General features: G+C 38.4%; 1 protein-coding gene and 1 pseudogene across 9 annotated transcripts in view; one reads left to right on the forward strand and one right to left on the reverse strand.

The window, feature by feature from the left end:
• Positions 1–7,172: 7,172 nt before the first annotated feature.
• FUT8 (fucosyltransferase 8) overlaps positions 7,173–24,698 on the forward strand; it is a 187,870-nt gene continuing 170,344 nt past the window's right edge. For 3 of the 9 annotated variants that reach the window (XM_045823064.1, XM_045823072.1, XM_045823071.1), the window contains exon 1: positions 9,491–10,009. The gene's annotated coding sequence lies outside the window, so the exon portion shown is untranslated. Of the gene's footprint in view, positions 7,192–7,213; positions 7,779–7,945; positions 8,811–9,490; positions 10,010–15,611; positions 15,766–24,698 lie in introns of those variants that run through there. The other 6 variants (XM_045823065.1, XM_045823073.1, XM_045823069.1 and 3 more) reach the window with 5 other exon arrangements.
• Positions 11,189–11,597, reverse strand: LOC123808424 (annotated as a pseudogene).

Here is a 24,698-nt window from a genome sequence, read left to right on the forward strand (position 1 = left end):
GCCATCCTCGTGAACATCAGTTGTGATATGTAGCCGAGGATACTTTAAGTATAAGATCATGAGGAATCATAACTATAAGCCAGAGTTTAAATAAATATCTCTATAAGTATGGTATCCATGTGTCTTAGACTTTCCAGGAAAGTTCAGATTTTAAGTACTAGATTTAGTTTCACTCCATTTGGTGAGAAGAATTTGTTTCCTGCAGTCATATATCTGGGAGGAGCTGGTAAATGCATTCATTCTAAGTTGTGGAGGAAAACTAATCAAGTATTTTGTCTTAGAGGCAAATAGATTATTAAAAGTTAAACAGCTGCGCAGATTATTTTATTAGGCTCTTATTTTTAAAATGAAGAATATTCCTATATGAGGAATAAAAAGTTAATTGGGTTTCTTCTATTATTCAGCAATGTGGACATAAGTTATATAAGATTTCCTATGATACTTTAAAAATAGCTCTTAGCCCTGGCTGGGTAGCTCAGTTGGTTAGAGTGTTGTCTGATAAGCCAAGATTGGGGGTTCAATCTTTGATCGGAGCAATACAAGAAGCAACCAATGAATGCATAAATAAGTAGAACATCAAACTGATGTTTCTTTTTCCCTCTATCTCCCCATCTCTTTCTCCCTCCTTTCCTCTCTCTCTAAAATCAATAAATAAAATTTAGAAATAGCTATTAGAAGGTATTAGAACTTTTCTGTAATCCATTTGCAGTATCTTGCAACATGTAGAGACAAAACTCCTTTTATTTAGTCAAATCCTTTCTGTTGAAAAAAAAGTCCACTTTCTTCATTCATTCATTTACTTATCCATTCATTCAATAACTTCATTGAGCATCTGCCATAGACCACGCACTATTCTAGACACTGGGGATATGATGGTGAATCCATCTGATTCAATGATTCTTTGTTAGGATTTAGTTTTTTTTCTAAATGAAACATTGAGACTGACAGAATGAACAGAATATCAGTTTTGGGATAAGAAGACCTGGATTCTAAATGCAATTATACTGAACCATGAATTATATTAATGGTATCAAATAACTAGTTACCCAAACTCCAAATCTCATCTATCTTTAGTCACTTTTTCACCTAATCAGTGCATCCTTCACGATCTGACATTTGCCTCCTGCCATCCATTTCTTCTCCCAGTACTTCTTGTTTAAATTATTGCATCCACAGTCATGCCACGTGGTTGTGTAGGTCATCTACTGTGTGCAACACAGCCATTAGAGCTCAGCAAACATCCCTGTGCTCCTCTATACATCCCAGCCTCCCTTTTGTCAATTCAGAGTTATATGACTTCTATTTCCACTACTTATATATTAGACATTCATAACTCTTTGTTTCAATATATCATAGCATTAGTTTTAATAATATTTGTCTAGAGATTAGCTTTTAAAATGCTTGTCTTATGTGAAGACAGTTTTGTCCCATTATCATAGGGCTTTCACTTTTTTTTGCTGATTTTAAAAGGAGTAGTTATTATTGTGTTTATGTAACTCATGATTTTTCCCTAGTTCACCTTGTGACCAAACCAATGTAAGTGGGGCTGAGCTATTAAACTGGTGAGAAGCTAGATGTTCGATGTGGAGAGAAACTTCAACACAGCCCACCTGACTTCACAAATAAAACCAGGACCAACATTTACTGGAAACAGTGCATTGAAGAATTTGCAAAGGCCAATATGAAGGCCGAGATTGAGCTGAATTGCTAAGTACTGAGAATAGAAGAGTGGTAAAATCTTTATGTGATTATTACAGGGATTGGAAGAATTGTAGAAAATTGAAGTGGAGCCCTGGCTGGTGTGGCTTAGTGGATTGAGCACCAGCCTGCAAACCAAAAGGTAGCAGGTTCAGTTCCCAGTCAGGGCACATACCTGGGTTGCAGCCCAGGTTCACCAGTTGGGGGCATGTGAAAGGCAACTATGAAAGGCAATCAATGTATCTCTCACATACTGATGTTTCTCTCCCTCTTTCTCCCTCCTCCCCTCTCTAAAAAGTAAGTAAATAAAATCTTAAAAAAAAAAAGAAAATTGGAGGGGAAGCAAGGGAAAGGAGTATAGCAAGTTATCAGAGATGTCAATTCTTGTGTCTGCCCCCTCCTACCTCTACTAAAGAGTCTTTTATGCTTATACCCATAGCCACTGCTAAAGGGGCAGCCACGACCAGCTTGCCACAGTAGTCTGGGCCAGATTTAATACCTGACTGAAGGCCAGAAGACCTATGATATGACTTAGTAGAGACAGATATTAAGACCCAATAAGATTTCCCTCTCTGGAGAATATGAACCAAAGAAACTGAGAATTAGATAGTCAAGATTCTGTCACGCCATGAAAAAGATGAAATTATAAGGAAACAAAAATTATGAGCAAGTAAAAACTTAAAGGTGGAATAAATAATGGAAGTCTGCTGGTGCTGAGAGAAGAGCAGAAAATGACGTGGAGGAATGTAACAGAGATGGAGACAAGGAGGAGCACGTCTCCTGTTGCCTCAGTATCTGATGGCAGTTCAGCCCTAGGTAAGTTTCAGTCCATGTGTTTTGAACTGAAAACAGTTCAAAGTCGTCTTTTCCTTGAAGTAACCTGAGTTACTTTGTTCCTTGAACCTTAAAGAGCTCAGGTAAGTTAGATGGACTTCGTAGCCAGAGCCCTTAAGACCAGGAATGCATTTTAAACAAAATGATCAGTCTTGAAGTAAATATGTTAGCTCCACTTGATCCTCTCTGTGTGAGTTTACAAATCTACTTGTAAATTGTGCCAACACAATTCATAAGCAGTTGTTTTTAGGACCTTGTTCCTTGTTTTAAATACCAACTGTTGTGTTGTGGCATGTGCCACAGACTAAAATGACATTTAGCCTTTGCTCCTGAAACCTTGTGACTCACCTATTTCTTTTCCTTCCTGAGGTTCAGTTTTCATGTTATTTTTGACTTTGGATTTAGATCAGGTAACAACAATAGTGTCCACAAAGCCTTGCTTCAGCTTAGGGGTTTTATAAAGCTATAAGCGGTTTGAAAAGGCTGAAGGGGCTCCAGTCATCACATCACATCCGGGTAACAGGTTGGAGAGAAATGATAAGAAGAGTGTGTCTTCTTCCTTTTTATGATTTAATAAACAAGAAGTACTACACAACATTTCTACTTAGATATCAACAGCCAGAATTTTGTCATGTGGCTATACCCATACAAGGATATTGGAAAGTAATGGATTTTAGTTAAGTGGTAATGGGACAATCTAAAAATTAAGGTTTGGTTATTATGGAAGAATAAGTGAATAGATATAGGGAGGTAATTTCAAGTCTCTGTCACAGATGCTTTAGATATAGTTGGTGTTTGATAAAGGTTTCTTGATTTATTTTTATAAACTTGATGATCATATTCTTAGAGGTATTGCTCTAGTTAATAAAACATGAATAAGAATTTTCCCTCTTCTTATTTTTTACTTTATAATAATATAGCATATCATTTTATTAATTGCATCTCAAATAAACCATCTGGAATTAGCTTATGCAAAATGGAGAATATATTGGAAGGATATGGGAGACACTCTTGGAAGAAGCACACCTAAGGGGAAGAAGGAAAGGCAAAGATTTGTCAATGGTCAAGAAAACCTAGAACTGAGAAGTCCAGTATAATAAAGACATGTTCTTCACCCTCTCTGCTTCCCTTTGTCCAGTGACTTTATGACCTCTTTTCCAAAGTCTAAAAATCTTGGAGGAATGACTACACTGGCCCATCTTGTGTGAGGTGTCCATCCAGCTCCTGACCAATTAGCTGTGGCCAAGGGACAATTAGTAGTAACATGGCTTCTTTGCTGCCATAATGTAATAAAAGTGTGGAAATGGGTGGAGAAGTTCCCATAAGAAAGGTGAATGATGGCTATACAGTTGTGTAGGCTATCCTATAATTATATGTGATGGAAAAATGCAGGTCAGTGGCCTGAATTATATAAATGATAAAGGAGAATGTTTTTGAAAAAAATTGTAAAAAGATTTTATTTAGTTTTTGAGAGAGGGGAAGTGAAGGAGAAAGAAAGGGAGAGAAACAGATTATGAGAAAGAAACATCAATTGGTTCTCTCTTGTACCTGCCCCTGACCAGGGACAGAACCTGCAACCTAGGTATGTGTACCCTGACTGGAAATCAAACTAGCAACACCCAACCAAGCCACATGGGTCAGGGCTAAGAGATTTTTATATGTTTAGTCACTTATTCCTGAGAACTCTCTAAGGTGGAGACTATTGTCCTCCTTTATAGATGGAAAACCAAGAGATCAGAGAGGTCAAGTAACTTGTCCAAGATCATATAGCTAGTAAGTAAACTAAATTTGTCTTAAGTTCAAAGTTTGTAACTACCAGGGTAATATACTGTCTCATTACTTCTCTATCTGGAGTGGAAAATTATCATCATTTTTGATGAAGCAATTATTAGTTTTCATTTTTTTTCCTCAGTTCTGCTATAGCAAAGCTATATGAACTTGATAGATTTTACACTGTCTGGGTCTTAATTTCTTCATCTGTAAAAAGATGAGGTTGAATCAAATTACTTTTTCCCTTTGTTACTGCAGGTGATATTTTATTTCTGAAAGCAAGAGTGTGAGTTATTATATTTAAAAAATTTTAAATCATCTAATATTTTTCAGTACTTTTTGAGCTAGATCTATGTTAAGACCTCTGATGAAATTAAAGACATATAAAGATAAAGATATATTTCTGCTTATGTGTTATAGAGAAACAATAGACATAATTATTATTTTGCAGAATTAGAAGTCTAGAGAGGATTAGCTTTCAGGAGCGATATAGCCATCAGCTCAATCATATCATCAAGTGTTTTTCTGTCTGTTTTCCATCCTTAGTGTGTTGACTTTATTCTAAGATTAGTTCCTCTTGTGGTTGTTAGGTTGCTGCCAGTGGCAATCTGACTTGTTCATACCTGGTAGGAAAGAGAATCCTCGCCCAAGTATGGACTAAAAATCTTCCCCTTTAGTTTACTTGGGCCAGTTTACTCCAGGACTATAACAGTTTTCAGGTGTTTTAATTAGAATAGTGTAGAACCTAACATAACTTAGATTCCAGGTCATACTGCAATAATAAAAAAAAACCCTCTAAATATTAGTGGCTTTAACAATAAGGATATTTTTTACTCAGACTATCCATCCTGACTTGATGAGGGTGAAAGTAGGCTCTATTACATTGTCCTTTCTTGGGGACTTGGGCTGACAAAACTTCAACAATACTAGTTTTTAGGCTTTGGCAGAGTAAAAAATGTAAAGACTTACATTTGCAATTAAATGTTTTACCTGGAAGTGACACATATTACTTCAAAGCACAACCCACTATAGACTAGTGACTATAACTAGTCACATGGCCCAACCAACTACAAGGGAGGGGGCGGTGGCAGGGATGTACCTGTGAAAATATAATCTCTGTATATGCCTGGAAAGACAGGATAAGCATTACAAGTCTCTGTCATACCAGGGAATTCATTTACTGATTGACTCAGGCTAATTGAGTTGCCCTTTTGTAGCTGGAGGTTCAATGGTTACCTAAAAAACAAACAAAAACAAAACAAGCAGCTCTATTCATAAGGAAAGTATAGAACTGGAATGTTGAATAAGAAATCAATAGTGTGAACTATATGATACCTTATCCCAAAAGAGAAAAAAGAAATTTCAGCCATGGAGGCAATTCACAGGGAGGGGTAGTTTGGGTAGTTTCATCAGCCTCTGAATCAATCATTTCATTTACTCTTCTGATTGAAAAGATTGGCTCTAGCTCTTTAATGAGTGGGTGTAGAAAGACAGTTTCTATTTAAGGAGTTGGCTCAAAAGTGACTTAAAACATTTATTGAATTTGAAAATATATAGGCTGTTTTTCTATATTTCATTTTTGTAGTTACTGTCAAGCTGGTTAGATTTATAGTTCAGAACTGGCAATCAACTAAAATTTATCTAGTCCAATCCCTTTATTTTACAGATGAGAAAATTAAGGCCCAAATGGGTAAACTGATTATTTCAAAGTCACACCTTCTTGTATGTAGCAATAACAGAGTTGTCTTTTGGATGATCTACTGCAAAATGGAATCCTCTAAGTAGCTACAGCAACAATTAGAAAACAAAACAATTAAAAATTACTAACAATGTTTCCAGGACTGATATCCTGTGGGTCTACCTTAGTAGAGTTGAGAAAATTTCTAAACCTATTTGGTGAGTAGCTGCTGCTGAACCTCCTAAGAGCCTCCTCAACCCTTCCTTGTGACCCCATAGATCTCCACCCCTGAAGTAACAGGGTCTACCATGAAGGGTTGATTAGAGAATTACATGATGGGGGTAAAGAGTTTATTATGGGGGCTGGCACTCAGAAATATTACACCTTAGCAATTACTTTATTATAGTCATTAATAAAATGGTAGTAAATTTCAAACTAGTTCCTATAAGAATGTTCACAACTTTGGAAATGTGATAGTATTAAAGTTCATTAACTTTGATCTAGCTAATCTCTCAATAAAATTATTACTCAGGTGCTCACTTAACCTTCATTTTGGTATTTTCCATTGTGTAACAGTTGACTCCTTCTTGTCCCACCTGCAAGAACCCCACAGCTCTGGTTGATGACTAGGCATTTGACCCAGGCTGTGTAAAAGAATATGATGTACAGTGGAACCTCGGCTGTCAAACTTAATTTGTTCTGGAAAACTGTTTCAGAAGTGATTTGTTCAAAAACCAATCTCCTTTGTTCTCTGAAAGATGCATGACTGATCATATGGGTTATCAGCATGACAGGGTTGTCGGGTAGAGAAGCGAGACCTGAAGTTCTGTTAGATAATCAAGACATTTTTTTTTCTGTGAACTACTTGGCTGAGAACCAAATTGTTTGAGAACCAAGATGTTCGAGAACTGAGGTTTGACCGTACTTAGAAGCTTGTCTTAGTTCTCAGTATAATGTCATAAAGAATGTTCTGTATAATGTTTTGCTGAGCAGAACTTTAAATTTTTGCATAAGCAAAGATAGGCCTAAAGCCCAGCTGGTGAGGGAGGGGTGGAGGAAGTCCAAGGAACACTTCTACTTTCTTAAGCAAATATCAGAAACTAGGAGTGATGTGAGGCACAGGCAGGAAACTGGGGTGAGAATAGAGAGTGAGAGGGCCCAGCAGCAGAGAGGGAGGCTGGAGCTTGTGGAGAAAACACCCTTTGACAGAGGTGTGTTCTGGTGGCCAGTGAGGGGCAGAACCTTTTGGAGACACTTTCAGAAATTTACCGTAACCTATCAAGAGAAAAGCATATTTTAGTAATATTCCTCTCTAGAGAGAGTAAAAAGTTTGTGTTTTTTAAATGTTGGGATTGCTGTGACTTTTCTGTAAATACATGATTGGCCTGGAACTTAACGTGTAAAGATTTGTTCTCAAAAGTCAGTTATTTGATACTTCCAGTTCTGAGGTGGCAGCTAATCCTAGGCATGTCCTGGAAAGGGCTTTGATAAGTGTTCTGTCACAGGCTGAAAAGCACATTGACACAGCAGAGCACAACTGGAATCACTGAAGAACTAGTTTCTGCTAGAGACACCAGTTATTTGGTATTTTAATTTATATTATACTGTGCTATAAAAATGCACTAAATCTTGGATAAACATTCCTTGGTTAGATTTTTTTTTTGGGGGGGCAGGAGACAGAGAAGACAACTATATTAATCCCTAGGGTTCTGGAAAGGAAAAAATAAAGACCAGATAAACTGTTGTTTTGAGGTAAATGTAAAGCTCTGAACTTGGAGACCTTGAGGTATTCTACAAGGTAAGCTTTAAACATGTTTCCTAAAATACTTTTTAAAATGCTGTTTAAAGTAAAAAGCAAGTATCTACCTCACTTCTGATTTCTAAAAATTATCCAGAGTATGACGGATAAGACTTTGGCCTTTAATCCATCTTACTATGGCATAAGCCTAAAATTTCTGTTTGTTTCCAACAACCAAGGGCTGCAGACCTTATAGTACAATTCTGTTCTCTTGATAAGCTTAGTGCAGTGGAGGACAGCAATCATGATTGTCAAAGTAAGCCAAGCTGGAACATAATTCTGGCTCTGCCAGTGTATTTTTTGACCTTAGATAAGTCACTCCACTTTTTTTCTTAATTTTCTCTCCTTACAGGGTAATAATAACAAAAATAACTAAACTACTTCATGGAGAACTTTAAAGGGCTGCCCATAAATACCGGAGTCACAGGGCTCACAAACCTCTCAGAAGCCGAGCTTCTTGAGGGATAGGGAACTTTTTTCTTTTGAATCAGCAGTATCTTATTTGTTTCTGTAATACAGTTCCTGGCCTTTAAAAACTGTTTCAGTAAATGCTGTAAATTTATGTACGTTACTAGGCAGATTTTGAGTCGTCAGGCCACTGCCTCTCAAACCTTTTTCCTGTGATCCTTTTCACAGGAAAAGGCCTAAAGGCCACCGCTATTTGTTCAAGGATAAATACCCGAGGCGTTTACTTAAAAATATCCAAGTCTAGGAAAATAATTCTGTCTTCAGGGCACCATTTCTCTTCCCGCAATACGGCATCCCCGGCTTGGGATCTGGGTCTGGAGTCACTGGGAAGAGTTCGGTAAGGGAAGCTCATTTTTCCCACCCTCTGATTGGTCGGCTCGTACTCCACTCACACAGCTCGCGTCTGATTGGCCATTATGGCACCCCACTCGGCCCGCGACTAGTTTGTGTGCCGGGACTGCGCGCTCAGGTCCTCGTTCTCGCCTCGGCTTCTGGGATGGTGAGCTAGCTCTTCGGGCCACTGCTCTACATCGCGGGTGCCAGAAATTTCTCGAGTCTGAGCGGGTAGGAAGCATACTAAGGAAAAGCCTCCACACCCCTCCGCCCGTGTTCTCTTTCCCGTCCTGAATAAACTTCCGCCTCAGAGGGGCTGTTGCAGCCAAGGGGTGTCTCAGCCGGGGGTCGGGGGAGAAGCCAGGCATCGAACTCAGGCCCTCATGGGGCATCTTTCTCTCCTGCCGAATGTGGAAACAGCTCTCTCAAGATAAAGTAGGACTTAGCTGGTCCCATGTGGGTGCGATGCCATAGTATGTTCGCGTTGCAAACTGCAGCCGGGCAGCAGCGACTACCCCTAACAAGTGGCAGAGAGTTTGCGTCCAGTCTCCAGTACCCGCGCTCATTTAGGCCACGGCTGAACTAGCACCGGTCTGTCAGTCCTGGTGGTCGAGATACGGCATTCCCTGGAGGTGGCGCTCCTAAGAATGGGGAGCCAGCTAGACTCGAGGCCCCCTCAGCCTCCGGCCTTCAAGCAGTAGAGGGCGGCCTACGCTCGTGTTGGAACCGTTGCCCACGTGTGCAGACGCTGCACTACTGAAAGTCTCCCCGTCCCGCTGTGGTCCGCGGCGCTGCTTGGCCGCGGATGCTGCGGCTACTCTTTCCACTTGGGAAGCGAGGAAGGGGCGGGGAGAACCCCAGGCACACGCCAGGGTCGCCGTAGGTGGCAGCGGCCCGCGCATGCGCGCCCTCTCCCAGAAGCCTGGAACGCCGAGGGGCGCGCGCCCCCATTCGCGCGCGCACGCTTGCGCTAGCCTGGGTTTCCCCGCCTGCTCTCGTTGTCAAAGCGCTCCGGCGCGTGCGCGCGTTATCTCCGGCTGACCCGAGTGGCCCGGTTCCCTCTGCTCCAGGCCCCCGCCCCTCGCCGCTCCTTCGGAGTCCCCAGTCCACCCGTCCCCTTCCTTTCCTCACGGAATGGGGCTGGCGCTGCTCGGGGTCGCGCGCCTGGGACCCGGCTCGCGCTCGGTCTCGCGCTGTCAGCGACTGCCCGGCTCGCGCCGCCTCGCGCTCTCCCTCAGTCACTGGCGCCGAAGGCTCCGTTAAGCAGCGGCGGCGGTGGTTCCTGTTTCCGTTTCTTCCTCTCCCTTCAGTCGAGAGTAGCATCCTCCACCCAGCCACCCCTCCCACTCCCACACGCAGGGCAGCTGCGGCTGAGGGCTGTAGCGGCGGCAACTGGGAAACAGCGGAGACCGCCTCTGCTCCCGCCTCGGGTAAGGGGGCGTTTGGGGGCCGGGCCCTGCGCGCCTCGGGGTCTGGGGCTGGGCGAGCGCGGGATCCGCTCAGGTTCCCGGGATATGACTGGAGACCGTCGCTGCTCTTTTTCCCCCAGGCGATCCCCGGGCCTGTTGCTGCAACTGCTGCTGCTTATCCGGCGGCTCCGGGAAAAGTGGGGAGGGAGCCCTCGGGACGATCTGGCGGGTGCCTTTGCGCGGCCGGGAGGGCGCGGGCAGAGGGTGAGGGGCGTCCGCCGCCGGGGGCCGGGACGTGGAGCGGCGCGGCCGCTGCCCTCTGTGTCTTCCGTGGTTGCATAGGGCAGGGGCCGAAGCCAAGGAGAGGAGAAGGGATGGGGGCGGGGTAGGAGGTGTCCTCTTCTCTCCTGCACACCTACCTGCCCTTTCTCCAGCAGCTCTGTCCCAGTAGTCACGGACTGCGGGGAGGAGGATGCCTTTGCGTTGTGGGCTTTCCGAGAGGGGTTCTCGGGCTAGAAATCAGGGAGTGGACCCGTACAAGGATCCACTCCCAGCGAGGGTCCACTGCCTGGGCACTTAACGGCATGAGTGCTCCTGCACCCGCCATTTGATTTGGAAATGATGAGCTGGCGGCTTTTGAGTATCCAAACTTACTTGGGAAGGTTAAATGATTCCATCTTTATTAGTTAAAGGAGATTTGTCCTGCAAGAGTGAGTGGGTTGTGGGTCGCAGCACCTGTTCTCTCACCGTGGGGACTGCAATCTTAAGCTACACGGAACGCCAGAGACGCAGTGTATTTCTTAAGTTCAATGACAATGTCGTGGTTAGGGTTCGTCCCTGGGGAGCTTTTCGCGTTTTGCCATATTTTAGCTTGTTTATGTATTTATGTATTTATGTATGTATGTATTTATTTATTTAATAGTTGTAGAAATGTAGTATATGGTTTTTAAGAAATTAAAAACTGAGAAGGAAATGCCACTTAACATCATTGGTATGTCAGTATAGGTCAGCAGGAGAAAACACTGATAAGCTTGTATCTTTGATACCATATTCTAGCCCGAGCTTCAGTATGCTTTCCATGTTTTCTACTAGATGTTTTTCATCCTTTTCCATATTTCATATCACAGAATTGGTACAGCCTTTAAAAGTTCATTAACAGGAACAAATCCAGTATCCACAGATTTCTTGTCAAAAGGCACTCTAACCCATCATATAGCCTGGCCATTTCATTCTCATGAATACTCTAGTCATTAAAAAAAACAACAGCAAAAAAACTCAGTAGGACAGGGATGAATCCAGTGAACAGAAGAAACCTACTGAGTTTTGGAATATTTGGTGCATTGGATGGGTCTAAGATTATGAAACCTAAACCAGGAAGCTGCATGTGAGTCCTTCCATAATATAGTGCTCATTTTACTCTGAAGGCCAAGAAAGCTATTGGTCTCTGATGCCCATGTTCATCAGTCATAGAGCCAACACTTGGAGGTTCAACAATAATGTAATAAATTATTCCTCTGGTGATGAATAAATAAGACACCACCACCAGAGCATACAACCAGGGTGGCTTCTTCAGCTTCAGGTTGGGGCATGGGACTGGTACAGTCTCCATGTTGGTGGTGGCAGTAGCAGCTTTCCATCTCTGTATTAACTTTTTGATTGAGGTGTTGAATAAAGGTAGGGAAAGGTGTTGACTTGATGTGTTTGAATTAATTTACAGTTGACTCAAGCCAAGTTAAGAAGGTGGACCTAGAAAGCCAGAATCTCTAGTAGATAATCCCAAACTTTCAGGTAACAGAACAAATTTCACCAAAAGTGCTTTTTATCAGTTTAGAATAAGACTCATCACACGTAACTGACTGAACTTTGGCTTGGCTCTCTTTAGAAACTGTAGGCAAGGTTTCATTATACTAGTTTTTTTTTTCCCTTGTTATTTCTGGCATTAAGTGCATATTTATTTTGTTGATTAAATTATATGTTTTATGCATAATTCTTTTAAAGAGTATGTCATATAGAAATCATTTTTGGAGAGATTATTTAAATATGACAAAGTTACACTGAAATACTGGAGTAGGTTGTACTCTCTCTTCTTTAAAATAAAAAACAACCTAAAATGTTAATGCCAAAATAATAAGACCCTGTATGTTCCTAGCCTTGTGAAATATACTACAAAATTCATATAGAAAGTCTTGATTACTTGTATAAATACAATAGTAAAAGTAAGGTGGGAATTTAAGCATTTGAAATTGTGATTTTATAGTTTAATATGTAAGAATGTAGGGAGTTAGAAATGTGCAATTTAGAAGGAAAATAGAAGGTAGTTTGGATGCAGGGATTTTCCTTTTGCTGCATTATAAATTGAGAATTCTACTTGAAGAGCTGAACAACTGGAATGAAACTTGCATAGACTGCAGAAACATGTAAAAATATATTTTTGATTGAGTAGTGAGCTGACATGAGTATATTTTGGTTTATTAGGATAGTGGTTCAAAATAATTTCCATGAAGTATATCACCATATACTTTTATTTCAGGATGTTCTTACATTTTAGTGTCATTTGGAGTTGTTTTTCCAGAAGCCAGTTCTGTTTGAGATGTATAGAATTGAAAAAAGCGATAATTCTGATTACATTCTGCAAGGTTTGGTTACAAATTTTAACTAGTTATTTTTAGGAATTGGAATGTCTTTAAAAGTGGTGAATTTTGAAATTTGCTGATACCTTGGAAAAACTTGTGTTCCTTGTTTATTTTTTTAAGTGCAGTTGTATTATTAGCAGGTTGGTCTGGAGGGGGAGCTAGTGCCAAAGCAAAGCATAGCTTAATATGTTTGAACTTTTAAAACATTCCAAATCAGATTTTTATGACCAGAGGAAACATTTTTGATTAAAAGAGTCAGGGAATTGATATAGGCATATATCTTCCTATAGTTTGTGGAGTTTATATATTGTATACTACACATTAATTAAAATATCTTTTCATGATCTGAAATATGAAAAGTACTTATTTAAGATTTATTGAATTTTTTTATTTGAAATCTCTGAAAATATGTCTCTAAACTTAAGGTGTGTGATAATAGTTACTTAACCTTCTTTTGCAGAATATTAGAAGGGAAGGAGTGTATCTTGACCATTTGTGCTTATTGCATGTTGTTAAATTTTTAAATTTTAATATCTATAATCTTAAATGTCAAAAAAGCTTCAAGTAGAGTCATATCAGCAAAGATATAAATTGTGCAGTAATTAGGTATTTATTAAAAGTAGAGATACTTTCAATAAAGAAATGGACCCTTGAAACATCGGTAGAGCAAGGATCCCAAGGTCACTTTTTAGAACCTGTCTCCTGCCATATAGTGCAGTGAGTCCAGCTGATCTACTAAATTGAACTTGTGCCTTTGAAATGAAGCAGTTATTTATTTATTTATTTTTGGTCTGTGGCACTTTATTTAGATGTCTAAACTGTAATCAGTAAGGTATGTGAATTTATTTCTCACTGTTCACATTCTTCAAAGTCAAGACTAGAAATTGATGATATCTTTATTAAAATCATTAGAATATTTAGTTTCTGAAAAATAGCATTTGGGCTGTATGTTCTCCATTGTTCTTTATCATGTAAATAGAATATCAATCCTGATTAAAAAAATAGATTCTTTGAAAGGAATGACAATATCTGTGAGAATAGTGATGTGTTTACCACAATTAAAGGGTTAATGCTAAAAATTAAACAGTTTTATAAGACATGCCAGAATAGTTTTGTATACTTTTTACCTTTTTTTTTTTATGCTGAAACCCAGCATAAAAAAACCATTCCTATGAACCATTCCTGTTTTTAATTGTTATTTTTTAATAAAATTTAATGGGGTGACATTGGTTAATAAAATTATAGGTTTCAGGGATATGGTTCTACAAAATATTAACTGTATATTGTATTTTGTGTTTACCACCCCAAGTCAAATCTCCTTCCATCACCACTTATCTCCCTTTACCATCCTATTTATCTTCATCCCCCCTTTCCCTCTGGTAATCACCATACTGTTGTACATCTATGAGGGATTTTTTGGTTTTGTTTTTTGGTTAATCCCTTCACTTTTTTCCCCGTGGCCCCTCTGACAGCTGTTAGTGTGTTCTCTGTATCTATGAGTCTGTTTCTATTTTGTTTGTTAGTTTATTTTGTTCATTAGATTCTAGATAGAAGTGAAATCTTGTGGTGCTTGTGTTTCTCTGACCGGCTGATTTCACTTAGCATAATACCCTCCAGGTTCATCCATGTTGTCGCAAAGGGTAAAATTTCTGCCTTCTTTATAGCAGAGTGATACATTGTGTAAATGTACCACTGCTTTTTTTTATCCACTTACCAACTGAGGGCCATTTGGGCGGCTTCCAAATCTTGGCTATTGTAAATAATGCTTCGATGAATGTAGGGGTGCATATATTCTTTTGAATGAGTGTTTTGGGTTTATTTGAATATATTCCCAGAGTGAAATCACTGGGTCTTAAGGCAGTTAGAATTTTAATTTTTTGAGGTAACTCCATACTGCTTTCCACAATGGCTGCATCAGTCTTTATTTGCACTAATAGTACATGAAGTTTCCCCTTTCTCTACGTCCTCGTCAATACTTATTGTTTGTCGATTTATTGATGATGATAGCCATTCTGACAGGTGTGAGGGATATATATCATTGTGGTTTTAATTTGCGTTTCTGTCATGGTTAGTGATGTCAAGCATCGTTTCATATGTCTTTTGGCCATCTGTATGTCCTCTTTGGAGAAGTGTCTATTTAGGTCCTTTGTCCATTTTTTGATTGAATGGTTGTTTTTTTGTGTGTATGTTGAATTTTCTAAGTTCTTTATACCTTTTGGATAGTAATCCTGTATCAGATATATCGTTGATGAATATGTTCTCCCACTCAGTGGGTTGTCTTTCCATTTTGTTGTGCAAAAGCTTTTCACTTTAATGTAGTCTCATTTGTTTATTTATTTATTTTGTATCTATCCCTTGCCTGAGGAGATGTAGCAGAAAAATTATTGCTATGGGAAGTGTTTGAGATTTTACTGCCTGTGTTTTCTTCGGGGATTTTTATGGTTTTGAGTACAACGTTTAAGTCTTTAATCCATTTTGTGTTTATTTTTGTGTATGGTGTAAAAAGGTGGTGTAGTTTCATTTTTTTGCATGTATCTCAATACCTATTTGTAGTTTTCCCAGCACCATTTATTGAGTAGACTCTCTTTACCCCATTGTATGTTTCTGACTCTTTTGTCAAGTATTGAATGTAAAAACATTGGTTTATTTCTGGACTCTCTGTTCTGTTCCATTGATCTGTAACTCTGTTTCTGTGCCAGTACCATTGTGTTTTAATTACTGTGGCCTTTTAATTGTTATTTTTGATTTACTAAAAACTACCTTTAGTGAATCTCTTGGTTAAATTAAATGGTAAGTACACCCATTTTATATTATAGCACATTTATAAAAGTGAAAGACCATTTAAAATTTAAAAAGATTTTTATTTAAAAAAATTTTTAAAAAAGATTTTATTTATTTATTTTTAGAGAGAGGAGAAAGAAAGGAGAAAGAGAGGAAGAGAAACATCAATGTGCAAGAGAAACATCAGTGGGTTGCCTTTGGCATGCCCCCAACCTGGGACCTGGCTGGCCCGCAGCCCAAGCATGTGCCCTGACTGGAATTGAACGGGAGACCTTTTGGTTTGCAGGGGGACACCCAACCCACTGAGCCACACCAGTCTGGGCAAAGAATCTCCATTATAGTCTTAAGAGTAAATATATACCTGTAAATAAATTTCTTAAAAATTAAACAAAACTAAGATTCTAAACAACTCTGAAACTAAAAGTGTTACTGTTATAGTACTTTTATACCCTACATCAGTACTGGCTATTTGGTAATTTTCAGCTGAGATATCTTCTTTTAGTCTTCTATAGTCAATAGTCATGTAGTAGGTGTAGCATTTAGAGGACAAATACAAGATATCTTTTGGTTCTCCGTTCTGTGCCTCTGTGGCTTATATTTTTTTACCGTAAAATATATAGTTTCTTTTGTTGCAATTTGAATTGTTATGAAGTTGTAGTTTGATATACAATTAAACATGTTTAAAAGTAAAAGATATTTATAGTTGACTTAAAAACAAACTTTAAAAAAATTCACAACAGATGAAAATTATATGGGGATATTTATGCATTTAAATATATATATTTTTAAGGGATTAGTTTCACTTCATTCTTTCTCTTTACAATCTACTCTCTTACCTACATCTCCCCTTCAATCACCCTCCATCATCACACAGTTTTCTCTTTGGCATAATTAGGAATCCAACCAATGAAATGAACCATATCACTCGCCTGACATAGTTTTTTTTCTTTCATGATTAAAGAACTTTACATCAATCTGTACAATATTCTAAACATAGGAGATCTGTCCAGAAGGAATCCACCATGTAATATGAAGAAGGTGTTCTGTGTACAAGAAACATTGTACATAGGACAGTGATGTCTCAGTCCCCTTCAAAGTAGGCATCAGGGAACCTCACATAGTTTTCCCAGTTGCCATCAGCTGCCCTGTTGTATTTTCCTGAATCTTATTGATGGTCTGAAGTCTCTTCCCTTTCAATGATGATTTAATTTTGGGAAAAGCCAGAAGTCCCAGGGCACCAAGTCTGGTCTGTATGGGGGCTGAGTCACCTGGGTGATTTGATGTTTTGCCAAAAAACTCTCCATGAAACATGATGCATGAGTGGGCATATTGTCATGATGAAGCGGCTGATCACCAGTCTCCCATGTAGCTACAGCCCTCTGAATTATCCAAATAGATTCTGTGGAGGAATGTTTAAGCTTAATACAACATTTGATGCAGATTCATTTCTCTGTTCACTGAGTTGTTTTGAATGCAATGGCCACACAGTACACATGCTCACTTAACAGCATCCACTGCCCTGACTAGTATAGTGACGTTGCCATTGTTCACACATGTGCATTCCAGTCCACTATCCTTGGCTGACAGGTTATATCACATAAACTTCTTGTTATAGCAACAATGGCTGGATTTTTTCTGGACAGACCTTGTATAACCCCTATCAACTTTATTTATTTTAAAAAAGTATTTCATTAATTATGCTATTAGAGTTGTCTTGTTTGTCATGTTTGACCCACTCTATCCAGCACCCTCCACTTCCTCATACATCCCCACACCATTGTTTGTGTCCATGGGTCACGTGTATTAGTTCTTTGGCTACTCCATTTCCTATACTGTACTTTATATCCCCATGGTTATTCCATAACTACCTATTTGTATTTCTTAATCCCCTCACCTCTTTACCCATTCCCTTATAGCCCCTCCCATCTGGCAACCATCACAACCCTCTAAGTATCCATGATTCTGCCTCTGTTCTTGTTTTCTTAGTTTTTTAGATTCAATAGTTGATAGATTCGTATTTTTTGCCATTTATCGTTGATAGTTTTGATTTTCTATTTCTTAAATAAGTCCCATTAACATTTCCTAGAATAATAGTTTGGTGATGATGAACTCCTTTAGTTTTTTCTTGTCTGGGAAGCTCTTTATCTGTTCTTGGATTCTGAATGATAGATTTGCTGAGTGGAGCAATGTTCGCTGTAGGTCCCTGGTTTTCATGAGTTTGAATATTTCTCGCCAGTCTCTTCTAGCCTGCAAAGTTTCTTTTTCAGAAATCAGCTGACAGTCTCATGGGAACTCCCTTATAGGTAAATAACTGCTTTTCTCTTGCTGCTTTTAAGATTCTCTCTCTATCTTTAATCTTTGACTTTTTGATTATGATGTGTCATGGAGTGGGCCTCTTTGCATCCATCATGTTTGGTCCTCTCTGTGCTTCCTGGACTTGCATGTCTGTTTCCTTCACCAAATCAGGGAAGTTTCCTTTCATTACTGTTTTCAGATAGATTTCCAATCTCTTGGTCTTTCTCTTCTCCTTCTGGCACCCCTATGATGTGAATGTTGGAACATTCGAAGTTCTCCCAGAGGCTGCTTACACTATCCTTGTTTTTTGTGGATTCTTTTTTTCTTGTTGTTCTGATGGGTTGTTTTTTGCTTCCTTATGTACCAGTGAATTGCTTTGAGTCTCAGCTTCATCCACTCTACAGTTGTTTCCCTGTAAATCGTTCTTTATTTCAATTAGTGTATCCTTTGTGTCTGACTGGATCTTTTTTATGCTGTTGAGGTCTTCACTACGTTCCTTGAGTATCCTTATAACCAGTGTTTTGAACTCTGCATCTGATAGATTGCTTATCTCCCTTTTGTTTAGTTCTTTTTCTGGAGTGTTGATCTGTTCTTTCATGTGGGCCATGTTTCCTTGTCTCTTCATTTTGGCAACTTCCCTGTGTTTGTTTCTATGTGTTAGGTAGAGCTGCTGTGACTCACTGTCTTGGCAGCATGGCCTAATGTAGTAGGTGTTCTGTATGGTCCAGTGGTACAGCCTTCCCTGTCACCCAAGATAGGTGCTCGAGGTGCATCCTCTGTGTGGAGTGAGTACACCCTCCTCTTACAGTTGAGCCTTGGTTGCTGTTGGCAGGTCAATGGGAGGGATTTACCCAGGCCAGTCAGCTGCAAAGACTGGCTGTGACTACTGAACACCAATCTACGCTCTGTGGAGGATCAGTTGTGGAGGGTCTGGGTGGTGATGCTTCGACATGGTTATAGCTGTACACTGGGTGCACAAGCCCTGCAAAAACAATAAAAGCCTGTCCAGGCAGGGGTCAATGTGCTCTCCTCTTCAGAGAGTGGCTGAGGCACTCAGAGGCACTATCCCCTTGAGAGAGTGGCTGTGCCGTCCCTTTTTCTCCACAGGATTGCTGTAGCCTGTGCATTTGTTTTTGTCTTCAGTCACAACACGTGGACTCTGTGGGTCAGTTTACCACATGTGGGACCAGCCTGTTTCTTGTTTCTGCCCCTCCTACCAGTCTGGGTGGATATTGATTTTTAATTCTGCAGTTGTTAGACTTCCATTCAACTCTACTTCTGACAGTTGGGAGTGATGGTAGTTCTATATTTTAGTTGTAATTTTGATGTGGTTGTGTGAGGAGGTGAGCTATGACCCATATCAATTTTATATGATACTGTACGTTTTCTTTTAAATGGAAGAAGAGCAAATAGGGCCTATGGGATTATACCATGCATTTCAATATAAGAGTTATTTATACTCTTTATAGAAAGCAGAGCTATAGAATTAATTTATGTTTTCTTTGAAAATATTTTTAGAAAAGATTTTATATATTTATTGTTAGAGGGGAAAGGAGGGAGAAAAACATCAATGTGTGAGAGAAGCATTGGTCGATTGCCTCACATGCTCCCAACTGGATACCTGGTCCTGCAACCCAGGCTTGTACTGTGACTGGGAATCAAACTGGTGACCTTGCAGTTTGCAGGACAATGCCCAACCCAGTTATCCACACCAGTCAGGGCTTATAAAGATTTTATTTGCAGAGCTATGGTGTTAATTTCACTTAAGTTTTTATTTTAAAAGATTTTATTTGCCAAAACGTAATACCTCAGTTACTACTTTTTAAAAATATTTTTTGTGATAGCTTTTTTGGTCAAAAAGTGATATGTGAAAGAAAATATGTTTTGAATTTTAAGCTTTTTAAAAAATTAACAAATTATACCAATATAAGTCTAGTGCTGATGTGGTTCAAACTTGCCTTTGCTATATTCTGTTTTTCCTCTTGTATTGGCTCTACGGTATAACTCTTCATTGAAGCCCTGGAATAAAACTTTTTAAAGGCCACTACTGAAATGCTCCATGTATTTGTTGTATCTTAGAACTTGCACTTTTCTAATTTAAATGTTTTTCATCTCTATGGCACACATAAACTAATTACTAAATTTCTTAGGTACTACATAAAATACATTTTCTGTTGATCTTACAAAAGAAATAGGTATACTTTTGATTCATTTGTATCAAATGGCTGTTGTGTTGGTGGTTGTCATTTTTTTATTTGGCAACCTAAGGAAGAATAAGTCAGTGTCTCTGGCTAAATAGGTAGTGCATGGTTTAAAAATTCTTGCAGCATACTGTTTGAAAATCACTGTTAGAAACTAATAAAATATTGATATTAATCTTAGATATAAGTGGGAAAAGCTAATGTTTATTTTAGAATCTGACTTATGAGAAACATTACATACTGTGAACTTTAAATGCTAAAACTTTCTGATTATAAATGAACAAAAGTAAATGAAATGGAAGATTCTTCTATTTGATTTATTCAAATATACACCTAAAATGAACCTGTTTTGTGTCTATGTAAATATTATCCAATCAAGACTGTTAGTGAACCATGAATGAATTTTAAATTTTTACTAATTTTGTAGCTGGTTATTTATATCATATCCCTTAAATGAGATATCAGATCTCATTAATACTGAGAGCCAGAATAAATTTGCTTTAGCAAAAACAGTGTTTACGAACTATCAAACTGTAAAAGCATACTGAAGTTATGTAATGCTTAAGTCAACATTTCATAAGCTAGTTTTAAAAATCATTTTTATAATTTTAAAAATATTGATTATAATGTCTTGATTAGTGGTAAAGGTGGAGAAATATAATTTGTAGCTTTTATATTATATCCATTGTCACAGACCTTAGCTATGATTGGGGCAGTCAGTGAAGGGAGGTAGACTGAGGGAGGCAGAAGATTATACTGATTGATGAGCCAGCCTTATTTGGAGGTGAGGGAGATTTTTTTCTTGTTTTTCTCTCTGCCTCCACATTTTTCCACCTGTTTGTCATCCTTCCTCTCCCAACAGTGGTAGGAAATATGGGAGTTGTCCATCTTTATAGAATTTTTTTTCTTAGAGTTCACAGAACATGTCCTGGAAAAACATTAGCTTTTATATTACAGTAGGTTTATTCTAATGATTTTATTTCCTTTTGAGGTAATAGAAAAGAGACTAGAGAACTTCAGTTGGCATAAGGTTTAATATTATTTATTTAGAAGATGATTTTGTGCCTCCATATAAAAAGAGAAATGGGAGATGTTGGTTAATTTTTAAGGGGCCTGTATTAGTCACATTATTGTTCTGCTTAATATTTAATATATTACAATCCTCTCTCCCAATTTCCTGGCATGCATTCTCATGCTTGTTGTGTTATTTCTGTCTTCATCTGTGGAGTTTCTGACTACGAGGAATTAGTTTAAGGAGCATCTCTTCATTTTCTTCTGTGCCTCATTACAGTAATATAATGTAAAAAAAAAAATACTGCTTCACAGACTGGTACAACCACTATGGAAAGCAGTATGGAACTTCCTCAGAAAACTAAAAATGGATCTGCCTTTTGACTCAGCAATTCCACTGCTGGGACTATATCCTAAGAACACTAAAACACCAATCCAAAAGAACCTATGCACCCCAATGTTCATAGCAGCACAATTTACAATAGCTAGGTGCTGGAAGCAACCTAGATGCCCATCAGTAAATGAATGGATCCAAAAACTATGGTACATTTACACAATGGAATTCTATGCAGCAGAAAGAAAGAAGGAGCTCCTACCCTTTGCAACAGCTTGGATGGAGCTGGAAAGCATTATGCTAAGCGAAATAAGCCAGGCAGTGAAAGACAAATACCATATGATCTTACCTTTAACAGGAACCTAAACAGCAAAACAAAGAAACAAGCAAAATATGACCAAAGACACTGAAATAGAGGACAGGCTGACAGTGACCAGAGGGGAGAGAAGAGGGAATTTCAGGGGAGAATGGGAAGGGTTTACAGGGACAAATTTAAAGGACACATGGACAAAAACTAGGGGGAGGGTGGTAATGGGATGGAATTGAGGAGGGTTGGGTGGGTGGGCTGGATTGGGAGTAAAAGGGAGGAAAATGTACTTGAACAATGATTAAAAAAAAAGAATTATAGACAACAAAAAAATATACTGCTTCCATTGATGAGAACTAACTCCTAAACTAAATTAACCGCAGTGCTGTCCATTCATGGGACTACTGTTAGCAGGTTTAAGCCAATTATTGTTTAGAAAAGTTCACGGAGGAAAGTGTGTGTTTGATACTTAGGCCCCTAATCATTTGGGATCTGACTGATTCAGTTTTTGTAGCACATGGAATTGTACATGAAATAGAGATATATTCAGTAGAGGTTATGTTATATTTTTCCTGTATTGATTTCTTTGAATAAGTACTTAATCCATACAGTTTAGCAAATGTCAAAAGATTATAATTTTGAGAAAACCTGTTTAAAATAAGAACTTAAGCCAGGATAAACATTTTGATTTCTTTTTATAAGTTTCTTATTTTTCTTTCTCTTTTAGAAAGTTTAGTGAAATTCTAGGGCTTAGGAACGTGATAATTGAATTTTTTGAGGCCAAAAGGTCTTTCCTTAGCCGTGGTAAACTGAGCCTCAGCAGCATGAGAATATGCTGTCAATCCTGAGTCAGCTGAAGAGATGGATGCCTATTAAGGATGCATAAGTAATAACTAAAGAAGCTTGCTTATATGCAGTTAGGAATAGTTCCTCTTAATAAAACAACTCTTTAAATGTTTAAAATTATAATGGTATAAAGATGTTATGAAAATGAAATCACCAAGGAATTTTGTTTTGGAGCAATTTGTCAGACCAGATAACAGATTAAAGTGCATCAACTCTATGACTGCCTGCAGAGGCTTTCCTAGAGTGGTGCAGATCCTGCCTTTAAGGAAATATTGATCAATAGCTAATGTGTTTCATAGAAATTTTGCATATTCCTTATGTGTATATTTGTGCAGTACCTGTCACTTTTGGGTTCTGTGGCACATGTAAGGTTAGAAGGTTCTGAAGGGAAAAGGATCTGAAGTTGGTTTCTTCATGTGTTAGTGATATTGTGGCATATTCTGAGAGTTCTACAGACTTAAAGGTAAAATCTGAGTTCCTTCTTAGTAATTTTTTGAATAGCTTTATTAAAGTATAATTTATATGCTGTAAAATTCACAGTACAAGTTTTAGCAAATTTATGCACTTGTGCAACAATTATCACAATCCAATTTTAAAATACTTTCATCCTCCAAAAAGCTCCCTCTTGCCAGTTTGCCCATTCCCTGCTTCTACCATATGTAATCTTTTGTGTCCAGCGTCTTTCATTTGACATAATCCTGTTTAGTAATTTGAATGACTGGATAAGGTACAAAAGCTTTGAACTTGGAATTAAGGAGATTTGGATACTAGTGTTGGCTCTGCCACCAAATATATGAACTTGAGTAGGCTACTTACCCCTCTGGGCCTCCACTTCTTTCTTTATAAAATGAATTATTTTGATTTTCTTGTATTTGAATTTTTACCACTGTGTAGAGATTCATTGACCTTTTCCTAGAATGTATTTTAACCCTTCCCTTATATACAGTCACTGTAGGTTTTTTTTCCCCCCCCTGAATCAAAAACAAAGCTTATGGTCTAACAGATGATTCAACGATGGACAAATTGGGATTGTCTTGAGGAATCCAGATGGCTAATTAAACTTTTTCTTGGGAATTTTTTAGTTTATGTGCACAACTTGGATACAGAGATAATCTTAAATGCTGAGTTAATAATACAGATTTTTGAGGAGAATAAAGGCAAAATTAAATGATTCTCAGAGGTAGGGCTTCAAAAGCAATTGAAGCTTCTTATGAACATAAGAAAAAACTGCTTTTTGGTTATATTTTGTTTTGGGAGTAGAGGGTGGGGTGGACTGACTTCAGTTAAGTTTGAATCAAGTAAGACTTAAGGCAGCTGAATGGGCTTAGACTGTTTTTCAAAGATAAACCAAAGGAAATGTGTGACTACCATTAGAAAGACTGTCCTAGGAGCCCTGGCTGGCATAGCTCAGTGGATTGAGCGCGGGCTGCGAACCAAAGTGTCGCAGGTTCGATTCCCAGTCAGGGTACATGCCTGGGTTGCAGGCCATGACCTCCAGCAACTGCACATTGATGTTTCTCTCTCTCTCTCCCTCCCTTCCCTCTCTAAAAATAAAGAAATAAAATCTTAAAAAAAAAAGTGAAAAAGAAAGACTGTCCTAGGGCTCATCTGGAGGCAAAGCCAGCAGGTAACATTCAGGCGATGAACTAGGAAAAAAATTACACATATAGGGAATTAAAAAATAGGGGTGTGTATGTGTATATTATATGGGGTCTGGCAGAAATAATACCTCTTTTTTATTACAAAATCTGTTAATATAAAATCATAAGCATGTAATTCTGTAACATAACTATCACACTCAAGCACACCATATGACATTTTAGGTGAAATGTTCAAATTAAAACTATACATTATAACACCCATATTATTATTATTCTAGCAACCACACTCAAGCAGACCTTACTTCTGCTGGATCCTGTTTGTGTGTAACATGAGTAGACAACTGACTGAGTAGGGTTGTATTGGGTATATGCTAAAAGGATAATGTGCAGTTTTAGTTCAGTATGAAAAAAGATAGGGCATTGAATAACAGCTAGCTAAATTTAAAATTGAGAGTGCTTTAACTACTTTCAAATATTCAATAATTTGATTCTTAGAAACTATCAGAGCTTCTTGTATTACCCAGTAATAAGAAGCATGCTTATAAAATTATTTAACTTACATTTTACCCAACATATTAGAATGTATGAGTGGTAACCCACAGAACAGACACTGTGGAGGAGGGGAATGTATCAAAATACATTTTAATGATTATGTCATTATAGAGGCATAAGAAAATTTCGTGCATATTATAGTCACACTT

The sequence above is a fragment of the Phyllostomus hastatus genome, unplaced genomic scaffold (assembly GCF_019186645.2).
Source record: "Phyllostomus hastatus isolate PE091 unplaced genomic scaffold, TTU_PhHast_1.1 phas_scaffold_501, whole genome shotgun sequence".
NCBI lineage: Eukaryota > Metazoa > Chordata > Mammalia > Chiroptera > Phyllostomidae > Phyllostomus > Phyllostomus hastatus.